The sequence below is a fragment of the Ranitomeya imitator genome, chromosome 1 (assembly GCF_032444005.1).
Source record: "Ranitomeya imitator isolate aRanImi1 chromosome 1, aRanImi1.pri, whole genome shotgun sequence".
Classification (NCBI taxonomy): domain Eukaryota; kingdom Metazoa; phylum Chordata; class Amphibia; order Anura; family Dendrobatidae; genus Ranitomeya; species Ranitomeya imitator.
Genome location: NC_091282.1, coordinates 569,678,346 through 569,693,589, shown reverse-complemented (window position 1 = coordinate 569,693,589; position 15,244 = coordinate 569,678,346). Strand labels below are relative to the sequence as shown.

The 15,244-nt window shown below is 45.8% G+C and overlaps 1 protein-coding gene across 1 annotated transcript in view; it reads right to left on the bottom strand.

Moving 5' to 3' along the window:
• Positions 1-15,244, bottom strand: part of ATCAY (ATCAY kinesin light chain interacting caytaxin) — a 322,397-nt gene that overhangs the window by 20,948 nt on the left and 286,205 nt on the right. The gene's annotated exons all lie outside the window — the stretch shown is intronic.

The window sequence follows — 15,244 nt, the reverse complement described above, 5'->3', positions numbered from 1 at the left end:
TGCTACATAGCAGCGATCAGCAGATCGCTGCTATGTAGCAGAGGCGATCGAGTTGTGCCTGCTTCTAGCCTCCCATGGAGGCTATTGAAGCATGGCAAAAGTAAAAAAAAAAGTTGAAAAAAATGTTAAAAAAATAAAAAAAATATAAAAGTTTAAATCACCCCCCTTTCGCCCCAATCAAAATAAATCAATAAAAAAAATATAAAATCTACGCATATTTGGTATCGCCGCGCTCAGAATCGCCCGATCTATCAACTAAAAAAAGCATTAACCTGATCGCTAAACAACGTAGCGGGAAAAAAATTCGAAACGCCAGAATTACGTTTTTTTGGTCGCCGCGACATTGCATTTTAATGCAATAACGGGCGATCAAAAGAACGTATCTGCACCGAAATGCTATCATTAAAAATGTCATCTCGGCACGCAAAAAATAAGCCCTCAACCGACCCCAGATCATGAAAAATGGAGACGCTACGGGCATCGGAAAATGGCGCAATTTTTTTTTTTTTTAGCAAAGTTTGGAATTTTTTTTCACCACTTAGGTAAAAAATAACCTAGTCATGTTTGGTGTCTATGAACTCGTACTGACCTGGAGAATCATAATGTCAGGTCTTTTTAAGCATTTAGTGAACCTAGCAAAAAAGCCAAACAAAAAACAAGTGTGGGACTGCACTTTTTTTGCAATTTCACCGCACTTGGAATTTTTTTCCTGTTTTCTAGTACACGACATGGTAAAACCAATGATGTCGTTCAAAAGTACAACTCGTCCCGCAAAAAATAAGCCCTCACATGGCCAAATTGACGGAAAAATAAAAAAGTTATGGCTCTGGGAAGGAGGGGAGCGAAAAACGAACACGGAAAAACAAAAAATCCCAAGGTCATGAAGGGGTTAATGTTAATAGACTGTTTCAGTGTAAAGTAGGCGGGGGGAGGGGTTTGGGATAGATCTGTGCTGAAATAACGCCGATCTCCTTTTTCTTCTCCGCATTTACAGTGGGGCGGTGCAGTCTCTCAGCCTATCAGCAGTGCACACACACACACACACACACACAGCAATGTGCATGTGATGCACACAAGCAAGGGCATGTGTCAGTGGCTGTGTACTGTATGTCATATGTCCTTGCCCTATAAGAACCAGCCATTTGCCCTGTCGCCACCATTTCCTCACTGCTGCAGCTGAGTGTTAGATGGTACCGCTGCTGCTGTGGGCACTATACAGTCTAAGGCTGCCGTCACACTAGCATTATTTGGTCAGTATTTCACATCAGTATTTGTAAGCCAAAACCAGGAGTGGGTGATAAATGCATGTTCTGCCCATTCTAGCGAAGGTCAGGGTTTCGTACCTAGCTTTAAAAAGGTTTAATACCATAGTTTTGGTTTTGCTGTGTTATAGCACTACCCAGTGGTGGTTAAAGTTATTACTGTATATACTCGAGTATAAGCCGAGATTTTCAGCCCAAATTTTTGGGCTGAAAGTGCCCCTCTCGGCTTATACTCGAGTCAAGGTGGGTGGCAGGGTCGGCGGGTGAGGGGGTGAGGGCGCTGGGGCATACTCACCTAGTCCCAGCGATCCTCGCGCTGTCCCTGCCGTCCCACGGTCTTCGGTGCTGCAGTTCTTCCCCTCTTCAGCGGTCACGTGGGACCGCTCATTAGAAAAATGAATAGGCGGCTCCACCTCCCATAGGGGTGGAGCCGCCTATTCATTTCTCTAATCAGCGGTGTCGGTGACCGCTGATAGAGAAAGAGGCTGCGGCACCGAAGACCAGCTGTGACAGGCAGAGGGAGCGTCAGGATCGCTGGGACCAGGTAAGTATTTTATATTCACCTGTCTGCGTTCCAGCCGCCGGGCGTCGCTCCATCTTCCCGGCGCCTCCATCTTCCCGGCGTCTGCGCTCTGACTGTTCAGGTCAGAGGGCGCGATGACGCATATAGTGTGCGCGGCGCCCTCTGCCTGATCAGTCAGAGCAGAGACGCCGGGAAGATGGAGGCGCCGGGACCGGACGCTGGGAGCTGCAAGCAAGAGAGGTGAGTATGTGTTTTTTTTTATTGCAGCAGCAGCGGCACAGATTTATGTGGAGCATCTATGGGACAAAATGAACGGTGCAGAGCATATATGGGGCACAGATATGAGGCAATAATGAATGGTGCAGAGCATATATGGGGCACAGATATGGGACAATAATGAACGGTGCAGAGCATATATGGGCCACAGATATGGGACAATAATGAACGGTGCAGAGCATATATGGGGCACAGATATGGGACAATAATGAACGGTGCAGAGCATATATGGGGCACAGATATGGGACAATAATGAACGGTGCAGAGCACTGTATGGGGCAGAGTTATGGGACAAAATGAACGGTGCAGAGCATTGTATATGGGGCACAGATATGGGGCAATAATGAACGGTGCCGAGCACAGTATGGGGCACAGCTATGGGACAAAATGAATGGTGCAGAGCTCAGTATGGGGCACAGCTATGGGACAAAATGAACGGTGCAGAGCACAGTATGGGGCACAGATATGGGGCAATAATGAACGGTGCAGAGCATATATGGGGCACAGATATGGGGCAATAATGAACGGTGCAGAGCACAGTATGGGGCACAGCTATGGGACAAAATGAACGGTGCAGAGCACTATATGGGGCACAGCTATGGGACAAAATGAACGGTGCAGAGCACTATATGGCACAGCTATGGGGAAATAATGATCTATTTTTATTTTTGAAATTCACCGGTAAATGCTGCATTTCCACCCTAGGCTTATGCTCGAGTCAATAAGTTTTCCCAGTTTTTTTGTGGCAAAATTAGGGGGGTCGGCTTATACTCGGGTCGGCTTATACTCGAGTATATACGGTACCTGTGTTTTTCAGTAATTATTAGAGTGTTGCATTCTGGGATTCACCAAGGTATCATGGGAAGAGGAAACTCCATTTTCTCTCTGTGTTCTTCCTGGACACACGTGTTTTTCTGTTGTGTTGGAACTACCTCACTTACTTGCCATTCCGGTTAAGTTTATCTGGTAAGATCATTATCCCTGTTCTTGCTATGTAATATTCTATAGAGTGTGATTAACTGTATAGCAGCCAGTACACAGGAAATGTGATTTTTGGTTACCTGCTGTATGTAGTTATTATAGAAGTTGCATCATCCTGTATGCTTTCCATGTTAGTTGCAGTCATGTTATTATTTGCCCAATACTTACTCAAATTATTTGTAATCTTATAGTTTTACCGTGCTCATGTTTACCAAGAAACAAGTTAGACTACAGAGAACAGTCTGCTTATTTGGGAGATAGAAGTGGTTTATGCCGTATGTCGGATCACACACCGTATCAACGTGTATGAAGACAGAACAGTAAAACGGATTCTAGATACCAGTAGAGGCCAGTAAAACGCAGGCTAGATTCCAGCAAGCAGTAAAACGGAAGCTATACCCCAGCGGAGGCCAGTAAACGCAGGCTAGATACCAGCAAGCAGTAAAAAGGAGGCTGAATACCAGCGGAGGCTAGTAAAACCAGGCTAGACGCCAGCAATAGCAAAGACCATTTACGCAGCCGCTTGTACTACACCGCACTGCCTGCAGATTACGCCGCGGCCGTCATACAGCCACAGGTACCAAGAGTGCAGCCCACCAAGCACGACACGTCTCAGTCCACGCTGAAGTCATTCCTACCCGCTCTGAGACGTCCTACAGCCTACAAACGGACACACAATGTCTGCAAGTCGAGCATCTTCACTCAGGACGAGGTCCCAAACAAGCCGCTCTAGCAAGTCTTCCTCGAAAAGGTCTGTCACCCTCGCCCGAGCAGAAGCTGAGGCGGCGAAGGTAAGATCCTCCTTCGCTGCACAAGAGATGCAGTTAAAGTTAAGACAAGCAGAGCAAGAAGCAGAAAGAGCCCGCCTGCAAGCAGATAGAGAAGCAGAAAGAGCCTGCCAAGAAGCAGAAAGAGCCCGCCTGCAAGCCGAGCAAGAAGCAGAAAGAGCCCGCCTGCAAGCCGATAGAGACGCAGATACAGCACGCCTGCAAGCGACCTTAGAAAGGCTTTCCGCTGAAAAAGAAGCAGCAGCCGCAATAACCAAAGCTGAGTTCTTAGAAGCCGTGGAGTTTCCCGAATCTGAGCGTGACAGCGACGTACGTGGACCAGACCTTGATCGTCAACGCCTCTCAGAATATGTCCACCAACATCCCGGAATAGAAGACAACTCTGATCCGTTACACCAACCAGCCTATACAGATTACCAGAGATCCTTCCTCCAAACACCATACTGGAAGCAGGAAGGTATACTGCGAAACGACGTCGACCACCACTACCGTCTTACAGAACAGAAGGTACGGCCTCCTCCCAGACTGACAAGGACACCCTTCGCTTCAGAACGGTTTTATACAGACTTTCCTAAGCCAGAAGCTCCTACCAGGTATGAGGATGCACCACACACACCGCATGACAACAGCACACCAGCTCATGTCGGCACTGACTCAGCCACTATGAACTTTGCAAGGTTCTTTACTCGCCGGGAGCTGGTGACCAAGGGACTTGTAAAGTTCACTGATCGAGCTGAAAGCTACAGAGCATGGCGAGCCTCCTTCCAGAATGCCATCAGAGACTTGCATCTTTCCAGTAGTGAAGAGTTAGATCTACTGGTTAAGTGGCTTGGGAGCGAGTCAGCGGAACACGCCAAAAGAATCAGGAACTTCGCATGGTGTGGGAGAGACTAGAAGAATGTTATGGGTCAATAGAAGCTATAGAAAATGCTTTGTATAAAAGAATTGATGATTTCCCCAAGATAGCAAATAAGGGTTATCAAAAGCTCAGGGAACTGAGCGACTTGTTAATGTAGGTACATGCTGCTCAGGCAGAAGGTGACCTACCAGGGTTGGCATTCCTGGACACTGCCAGAGGTGTCAACCCGATTGTCCAAAAGCTCCCTTACAACTTACAAGAAAAGTGGGTCAGTCACGGGTCCCGTTACAAACAGGCTCATAAGGTGCCATTTCCTCCTTTCAGGGTGTTTGTAGACTTTGTTGCTCAGCAGGCTAAAGTTAGAAATGACCCCAGTTTTGATTTCACTATGTCATGTACCACTGCCTCCGGTGTAAAACCCAGTAAAACACCAGTGGCAGTACACAAAACTAATGTTACCTCCACAGGTTTTCCTTACAGGGCAAGTAAGTCCTCTCCAGAGGAGGACAAACCTCAGGATCTCAGCAAACACTGCCCCTTACACAAGAAACCTCATCCTCTACTAAAATGTAGAGCCTTCAGGGAGAAACCTCTAGAAGACCGTAAGAGCTTCCTAAAGGAAAACAAGATATGCTTCAGATGCTGTGCGACTACCTCACACTTCGCCATGAACTGTGAAACCAGTGTGAAATGCGCAGAATGCAGTAGTGTGGAGCACAACATGGCTTTACACCCTGGACCACCCTCAGGGGTATCGTCGCGAGTAGAAGAGTCTGCCGAAAAACAGATGGACACTGACATTGACACCCCAGTGGTCACTTCTCAGTGTACAGAGATCTGCAAGGAACTTGTAGCAGGAAGATCCTGCTCGAAGATCTGTCTTGTCAGAGTATTCCCAGCGAGCCAACGGGATAAGGCAATCCAGGTATATGCAATCTTGGACGATCAGAGTAACAGGTCTCTAGCTAAGTCCTTTTTCTTCAACACCTTCAACATTGCTGGTCCCAGCTTTCCGTACTCCTTGAAGACATGTGCAGGTACTGTGGAGACGGCGGGGAGAAAAGCGACCGGATTCAAAGTAGAGTCTATAGACGGTCAAACCTGCTTATCCTTGCCATCGATACTGGAGTGCAATCAAATTCCGGACAACAGGTCTGAGATACCTACACCGGAGGTAGCAGCTCATCACACCCACTTGAGACGTATAGCTCACCTGATCCCGGAGCTTGACCAAGGAGCTCCTATCGTCTTACTCCTCGGAAGAGACATTCTACGGGTCCACAAGGCTAGAGGACAGATCAACGGCCCACAAAACGCCCCATATGCTCAGAGACTTCACCTAGGATGGGTTATTGTGGGAGACGTCTGTTTGGGTGGAGCACACAGGCCGACATCAGTCAACAGCATGCTCACCAATACCCTCGAGAATGGACGTCCGTCTCTCTTCCAGCCATGCGAGAGCAGTTTCCTGATTAAAGAATTGCCACACAACGCCCCTCCACCTTGTCCGTTATCTGATCCTTCCTGTGAAGACCATGCATGCGACGGTGAGGAAGATCATATAGGGTGCACAGTTTTCCACAGGACAAGAGAAGACAACCAGGTAGCAACGTCCATAGAGGACAGACTGTTCTTGAACATCATGGAGCGGGAGATAGTAAGAGATGAATCAAAGAGTTGGGTCGCACCTTTACCATTCAAACCACAGAGGCAACGCTTACCCAACAACAGAGAACTTGTCTACAGTCGATTTGTCTCCCTTAGACGCAAACTGCAGAAGGCTCCAGAAACAAGAGAGCACTTCTTTACCTTCATGGAGAGAATTTTCCAGAATGGCCACACGGAAATTGCACCTGCACTTCAAGATTCCGAGGAATGTTGGTACTTACCTATTTTCGGTGTGTATCATCCGAAGAAACCAGGTCAGATAAGAGTGGTATTTGACTCAAGTGCCAGATACGAAGGTGTTTCTTTAAACGACGTCTTTCTGTCTTGTCCAGACCTCAACAACAGACTTCTGGGAGTACTTCTTCGTTTCCGCAAAGATGCAGTAGCATTTATGGCCGACATACAACAGATGTTTCACTGCTTCCTTGTTAAAGAAGAACACAGAAACTACTTGAGGTTTTTCTGGTACCGCGATAATGACCCCTACAAGGACATCATGGAATATCGTATGAAGGTACACATCTTCGGGAACAGCCCTTCCCCTGCTGTCGCTATCTATGGGCTTAGACATTCAGCCAGAGAGGGTGAAGCAAAGTATGGATCGGATGTAAGATCTTTTGTGGAAAAGGATTTCTACGTAGATGACTGCCTGAAATCCACACCCACAGATGAGTCGGCAGTCAGTCTCCTGAAAAGGGCACAAGAAATGCTCGCTTCATCCAATTTGAGGTTGCACAAAATTGCTTCCAACAGCCAAAAACGAATGGCAGCCTTTCCCTCTCAAGATTACTCAACCGATTTAAAAGACTTGGATTTAAGCACGGACTCCCTTCCTATGCAGCGGAGCCTGGGTTTACTTTGGGATTTGAAAAAGGATGCATTCACCTTCCAGATCAGCGAAGAAGAGAAACCTTCCACGCGTAGAGGCGTCCTGTCCGTTGTGAAAAGCTTGTACGATCCTCTGGGATTTGTAACTCCTGTAACTATCCAAGGTAAAATGATGTTGAGAGACTTCACCCAAGAGACGTCCGATTGGGATGATCCGCTTCCCAGTGAGAAAAGAGACTTGTGGGTAAGATGGAAGAACTCTTTAGAAGCCCTGTCAAGTCTCTACGTTGCACGACCATATGCCTCTGTGCCATCAACAGAAATCAAGATGCAAAGGCTTTGTATCTTCTGCGATGCCTCAACCAAAGCAATTGCAGCAGTGGCGTATTTGAAAACTACTGACATCAATGAACAATGCCACGTGAGGCTTGTTATGAGCCGGACAAAACTGGCCCCACTCCGTGAACACACAGTACCCAGACCGGAACTCTGTGCAGCTGTGTTAGCAGTAGAGTTAGCTGAGCTTATCTCGACAGAAATGGACCTGGAGGTCAAAGAAATCGAGTTCTACACTGACAGCAAGGTACATTTGCAATGAAACTCATCGTTTCTATGTCTATGTCAGCAATCGGGTGCTAAGGATCAGGAGATCCACCAACCCTAAACAGTGGCATTACAGTGGGGCAGAAAAGTATTTAGTCAGTCAGCAATAGTGCAAGTTCCACCACTTAAAAAGATGAGAGGCGTCTGTAATTTACATCATAGGTAGACCTCAACTATGGGAGACAAACTGAGAAAAAAAATCCAGAAAATCACATTGTCTGTTTTTTTAACATTTTATTTGCATATTATGGTGGAAAATAAGTATTTGGTCAGAAACAAAATTTCATCTCAATACTTTGTAATATATCCTTTGTTGGCAATGACAGAGGTCAAACGTTTTCTGTAAGTCTTCACAAGGTTGACACACACTGTTGTTGGTATGTTGGCCCATTCCTCCATGCAGATCTCCTCTAGAGCAGTGATGTTTTTGGCTTTTCGCTTGGCAACACGGACTTTCAACTCCCTCCAAAGGTTTTCTATAGGGTTGAGATCTGGAGACTGGCTAGGCCACTCCAGGACCTTGAAATGCTTCTTACGAAGCCACTCCTTCGTTGCCCTGGCGGTGTGCTTTGGATCATTGTCATGTTGAAAGACCCAGCCACGTTTCATCTTCAATGCCCTTGCTGATGGAAGGAGGTTTGCACTCAAAATCTCACGATACATGGCCCCATTCATTCTTTCATGTACCAGGATCAGTCGTCCTGGCCCCTTTGCAGAGAAACAGCCCCAAAGCATGATGTTTCCACCACCATGCTTTACAGTAGGTATGGTGTTTGATGGATGCAACTCAGTATTCTTTTTCCTCCAAACACGACAAGTTGTGTTTCTACCAAACAGTTCCAGTTTGGTTTCATCAGACCATAGGACATTCTCCCAAAACTCCTCTGGATCATCCAAATGCTCTCTAGCAAACTTCAGACGGGCCCGGACATGTACTGGCTTAAGCAGTGGGACATGTCTGGCACTACAGGATCTGAGTCCATGGTGGCGTAGTGTGTTACTTATGGTAGGCCTTGTTACATTGGTCCCAGCTCTCTGCAGTTCATTCACTAGGTCCCCCCGCGTGGTTCTGGGATTTTTGCTCACCGTTCTTGTGATCATTCTGACCCCACGGGGTGGGATTTTGCGTGGAGCCCCAGATCGAGGGAGATTATCAGTGGTCTTGTATGTCTTCCATTTTCTAATTATTGCTCCCACTGTTGATTTCTTCACTCCAAGCTGGTTGGCTATTGCAGATTCAGTCTTCCCAGCCTGGTGCAGGGCTACAATTTTGTTTCTGGTGTCCTTTGACAGCTCTTTGGTCTTCACCATAGTGGAGTTTGGAGTCAGACTGTTTGAGGGTGTGCACAGGTGTCTTTTTATACTGATAACAAGTTTAAACAGGTGCCATTACTACAGGTAATGAGTGGAGGAAAGAGGAGACTCTTAAAGAAGAAGTTACAGGTCTGTGAGAGCCAGAAATCTTGATTGTTTGTTTCTGACCAAATACTTATTTTCCACCATAATATGCAAAAAAAAATGTTAAAAAAACAGACAATGTGATTTTCTGGATTTTTTTTCTCAGTTTGTCTCCCATAGTTGAGGTCTACCTATGATGTAAATTACAGACGCCTCTCATCTTTTTAAGTGGTGGAACTTGCACTATTGCTGACTGACTAAATACTTTTTTGCCCCACTGTATGTGTCCACAAACCACAATCCTGCGGACCATGCAACCAGACCCATGAAGCACATACGCTCCGATAGAGGTACCAACTTTGTAGGAGCAGTGAAAGAACTTCAAATTCCTTACAACCTAGACACCACCAGGGTGGAAAGATACTTGAATGAGCAGGGATGCACCTGGACTTTCAATCTTCCACACTCTTCTCACATGGGAGGTGCTTGGGAGAGAATGATAGGAATGGCACGCAGAATCCTTGACTCCATCTTCTTGCAAGCAGGTAGCGCAAGACTCACACATGAAAGTTTGACCACATTCCTGGCAGAAGTTTCGGCCATCATTAATGCTAGACCATTGACTTCACTTTCTGGTGACCCTGAGGATCCGACCATTCTCACTCCTGCCATGTTACTTACTCAGAAAGCCAGCGTTCTCAGCGCTCCACCTGGAGAATTTAGCAACAAGGACCTCTACAGACGACAATGGAGACAAGTCCAAAGTCTCTCCAATACCTTCTGGGACAGATGGAGGAAGCAGTACCTCTCCACCTTACAACCCAGGAAGAAGTGGCAGACCGACAAACCAAACAGCAAAACCGGTGATGTCATTCTCATGAAAGACAGCCAGTCTCACCGTAATGAGTGGCCACTAGGCCTCATCACTAAGATACTCCCAAGCAAAGATGGGAAGGTGCGTAAGGTCGAGGTCAAAGTAGGCAAGTCGGGGAGAGTAAACTATTCCTCAGACCAGTTGCGGAACTTGTCTTACTGTTTTTGCCAAAAGAACCTGAGTGTTCTGCCCATTCTAGCGAAGGTCAGGGTTTCGTACTTAGCTTTAAAAAGGTTTAATACCATAGTTTTGGTTTTGCTGTGTTATAGCACCACCCAGTGGTGGTTAAATTTATTACCTGTGTTTTTCAGCAATTATTAGAGTGTTGCATTCTGGGATTCACCAAGGTATCATGGGAAGGGGAAACTCCATTTTCTCTCTGTGTTCTTCCTGGACACACGTGTTTTTCTGTTGTGTTGGAACTACCTCACTTACTTGCCATTCCGGTTAAGTTTATCCGGTAAGATCATTATCCCTGTTCTTGCTATGTAATATTCTATAGAGTGTGATTAACTGTATAATAGCAGCCAGTACACAGGAAATGTGATTTTTGGTTACCTGCTGTATGTAGTTATTATAGAAGTTGCATCATCCTGTATGCTTTCCCTGTTAGTTACAGTCATGTTATTATTTGCCCAATACTTACTAAAATTATTTGTATTCTTATAGTTTTACCACGCTCATGTTTACCAATAAACAAGTTAGACTACAGAGAACAGTCTGCTTATTTGGGAGACAGAAGTGGTTTATGCCGTATGTCGGATCACACACCATATCAACGTGTATGAAGACAGAACAATGCAGATGTGGTGCATATGTTTCTATTGTACTTTTCCTCTATTTGTTCCACTCCTGGTTTTGGCTTACAAATACTGATGTAAAATACTGACCAAATACTGCTAGTGTGACGGCAGCCTAAGAGTGTTTTTTGCGAGAGAATTTTCTGTTAGGGCAGCACGGTGGTGCAGTGGTTAGCACAGCAGCCTTGCAGCGCTGGAGTCCTGGGTTCAAGCCCCACTAAGGACAACATCTGCAAAAGAGTTTGTATGTTCTCTCTGTGTTTCCGTGGGTTTTCTCCGGGTTCTCCGGTTTCCTCCCACATTCCAAAGACATACGAATTGGGAATTTAGATTGTGAGCCCCAACCGGGACAGCGACGATAATGTGTGCAACCTGTAAAGCGCTGCGGAATATGTTAGCGCTATATAAAAATAAAGATTATTGTTAGATAGAGATATTTTTAGGGAGTCGGGAGTCGGGACTAGTTGTAATATCAGCAATTTTCAGGGTAGCTTACAGCAGTTCATAGCACTTTATGCCAGACAGGTCTGTGCCAGTGCTGTGCCAGTGCTGTGCAAGTGTTTGTCACAGCATTTTGTGTAATCTAGCTCAGCCAATCCTTTTGGGCTAGTAGCATTGTCTGGTAGTCATCTGAGTAGCCCGCCTGTGAAGCTAGCTACACCACATGTGTATCTCAATTTTTACTGCATCTAACCCAGTAAATCGTTTTGGGGTTTTGGGCTTAGTAGCAGTGTCTGCATGTCAGCGGAGTAGCCCGCCTGTGAAGCTATACCACCTGTGTATCTAAATTTTTACTACATCTAACCTAGTAAATCGTTTTGGGCCTAGGAGCAGCGTCTGCACATCAGCGGAGTAGCCCACCTGTGTAGCTAACTACACCACCTGTGTATCTAAATTTTTACTGCATCTAACCCAGTAAATAGTTTTGTGCCTAGGAGCAGTGTCGGCACGTCAGCGGAGTAGCCCGCCTGTGAAGCTACACCACCTGTGTATCTAAATTTTTATTGCATCTAACCCAGTAAATCGTTTTGGGCTTAGTAGCAGTGTCTGCACGTCAGCGGAGTAGCCCGCCTGTGAAGCTAGCTACACCGCCTGTGTATCTAATTAATCATTTTTAACTACATCTAGCCCAGGCAATACTTTGGGCCTAGTAGCAGTGTCTGCTACTCAGCAGAGTACCCTTCCCATGAAGCAAGCTACACCGCCTGTTTAATTACTAATTTTTAACTGCATCTAGCCCAGGAAATCCTTTTGGGCCTAGTAGTAGTTTCTGCTACTCAGCAGAGTAACCCACTCATGAAGCAAGCTACACCGCCCGTTTATCTAAGTACTAATTTTTAACTGCATCTAGCCCAGGCAATACTTTGGGCCTAGTAGCAGTTTCTGCTACTCAGCAGAGTAGCCCACCCATGAAGCAAGCTACACCGTCTGTTTATCTAAGTACTAATTTTTTAACTTCATCTAGCCCAGGCAATACTTTGGGCCTAGTAGCAGTTTCTGCTACTCAGCAGAGTAGCCCACCCATGAAGCAAGCTACACCACCTGTTTATCTAATTACTAATTTTTAACTGCATCTAGCCCAGGAAATCCTTTTGGGCCTAGCAGCAGTTTCTGCTACTCAGCAGAGTACTCCACCCATGAAGCAAGCTACATCGCCTTCTTTCTTTCTCAATCTAACCCCTCGACTCTGGGGTGTCCACTCTCCCTCCAGCTCTCTCCTTGTCACAGGTGGACTACCAAATGTATTCACACCGTGGCGAATCTTTTGGGCCCTGGCATAAAAAGTTGTCGAGGCAATGGATAATATGTGCCCCCTTAGAAACTTCCATGATGACCAATTCAAGGAAGCAACTAAACACCTCAAATAGTGAGCAGGATATGGAGCACCCCATGGGCAAACGGCGATCTATGTAGTATGCTCCTTCACAGAAGTAGCCCAATAGGCGGGCACTATTCGGAGGCACAGGTAGTAACCGGAGCGCCCCCTCAATGTCTGTTTTGGCCATTAGGATGCCCCTTCCCAACTTCTTGACCCGCCTGATTGCCTCGTCAAAGGAGGTACGGTATATAGTACTGTATTTGGTTCCGCGTCGATGTTGTCGTTTACTGACCTGCCCCTTGAATATGACAAATGGTGGATTAGTCTGAATGTATTGGGTTCCTTTTTTGGCACGACTCCCAACGGGGATACCACTACATCTTCTAAGGTAAGTGTTCTGAATGGACCCGCCATTCTACCTAAAGATATTTCTTTTTTAAATTTTTTTGTCACGTCTGGGTGTTAGTAGGCTGATTTTAGATTTTTACTCCAGCCTTTCTTGATTTTTAGAAGGGCATGACATGCCTATATCTGTGTCTCCTCCTCCTTTTAATCCTCCACCTTTTTTATTTTCGTATGACTATATGTACTTTTCCATGTGTTTGTTGTGTCTTCTGAGCAGTTTGTCAGCTTTTGGACACCTTTTAAGTTGTTTTCTATGTGTTTTCTATGTGTTTGTATGTGTTTGTGTTTGCCTGCCATTGGTTTCAATGGGGTTCGACGGTGTTTGTCGAACGTTCGACGAACATTCATTGAACATGCCCCAATTCGACAAACCAAAATGAACTGGAACACTAGGGGGGTGGCTCAACACTAATTGTTTCGGAAACCGGTATCCACTAACGCACTTATGCACTTTAACAGCTACCACCCAAGCCACACTAAGCGGTCGCTACCTTATGGCCAGCTAGTTAGAACTAGTAGGGCAAATAGCACACAAGAAGGGTTTGATGCACAAGCATATGAGTTGGAACAGAGATTAAAATATAGAGGATACCCCGACTATGTTCTGCAGGATGCTCGGAGGAAAATGAATAGTAGAACCAGTAGAGTGAATAACGTACATAGCCCTGCAGGTAAAAGATTTACGTTCTGTTTCCAGTATGGCCCTATGGACCAACAGATTAGGGCTGCAATCAGAAATAATTGGCATCTATTGGATAGGGATAGGGAGCTAGCTGAATTGGTGGCTAAAGGTCCCTTAATTTCAAACAGAAGGAGCACCAGGATAAGGGACATAGTGGTACAGAACCGCATAACAGATAACAGGACCAGTAGTTGGCTGGAACGCAATACCCCTAAGGGGAATTACCGGTGCGGACATTGCACATATTGTAGATATCATACAACAGACAGAATTCTACATATTGGACCGGTCAAACATAAAGTGATTCAATTCATTACATGTGAAACCAAACATGTGGTCTATGTTGTATGGTGCCCGTGTGGGCGGTACTACATAGGCAAAACCATCAGGTGTTTGTACATACGCTTCAGGGAACATTGTAGATCCGTAGCAACAGGGAAGGGAGTACCCAGACTCATCTGTCATATACGAGAAACGCACGGTGGGAATGCTGGGGTAATGATGTTTGCTGGCATAGAACAGGTTAAGTTGCCAAAAAGAGGGGGCGACCATCACAATGAATTATTAAGACGAGAAGCAACATGGATCATGCAAACAGAAGCCATGGGCCCCACAGGTCTTAACGACAAAGTCAACATGTCAATATTTTTATGATTAGTTTTATTTATTAGTTTGATTTTATGAGCACTCTCTGCGACACATTGTCCACCATTCACATTATGCACGTTAGCGGCAATAAAAGGTTTTTGTGGGAGTTTAGGCATGATTAGCTTTGGGGGAACTGTCATGATCCCAATGGCAGGGAATCACAAAAGGACAAGCACAAAAAACAAAACAAGCTCTAGGGTGATGGAAACTGAGCTGACCGCGATCCTGAACCTAACACACAACTAGCTGTAGCCGGGGAACGTGCCTACGATGATTTCTAGATGTCTCGCGCCAGCCGAAGGACTAACTTCCCCTATTAGAAGAAATACAGACCTCTCTTGCCTCCAGAGAAACACCCCACAGAAATAGCAGCCCCCCACATGTAATGACGGTAAAATGAGAGGAAAGCACATACGTAGTTGTGAAAACAGATTCAGCAAAATGAGGCCCGCTAAAGCTAGATAGCAGAGGATACAAATGTGAACTGCGCGGTCAGCGAAAAACCCTTCAAAAAACCATCCTGAAATTACTTGAACTCATGTGCCAACTCATGGAACATGAGGAGTAATATCAGCCCACTAGAGCAACCAGCAAAAAGGAATCACATATCTGCAAGCTGGACTAAGACAAAAATTAAGCAAAACGTGGAACAGGAAAATCAAAAACTTAGCTTGTCCTGAAGATTACAGAAGCGGGAAGCAGAGGTAACAAGACACACTGATTACATTGATAGCCGGCGAGGAAATGACAAGAAAGCCAGGTTAAATAGGAAACTCCCATATCCTGCTAGAACAGGTGGACACCAAAGACCGCAGAAAACACAAGTCACC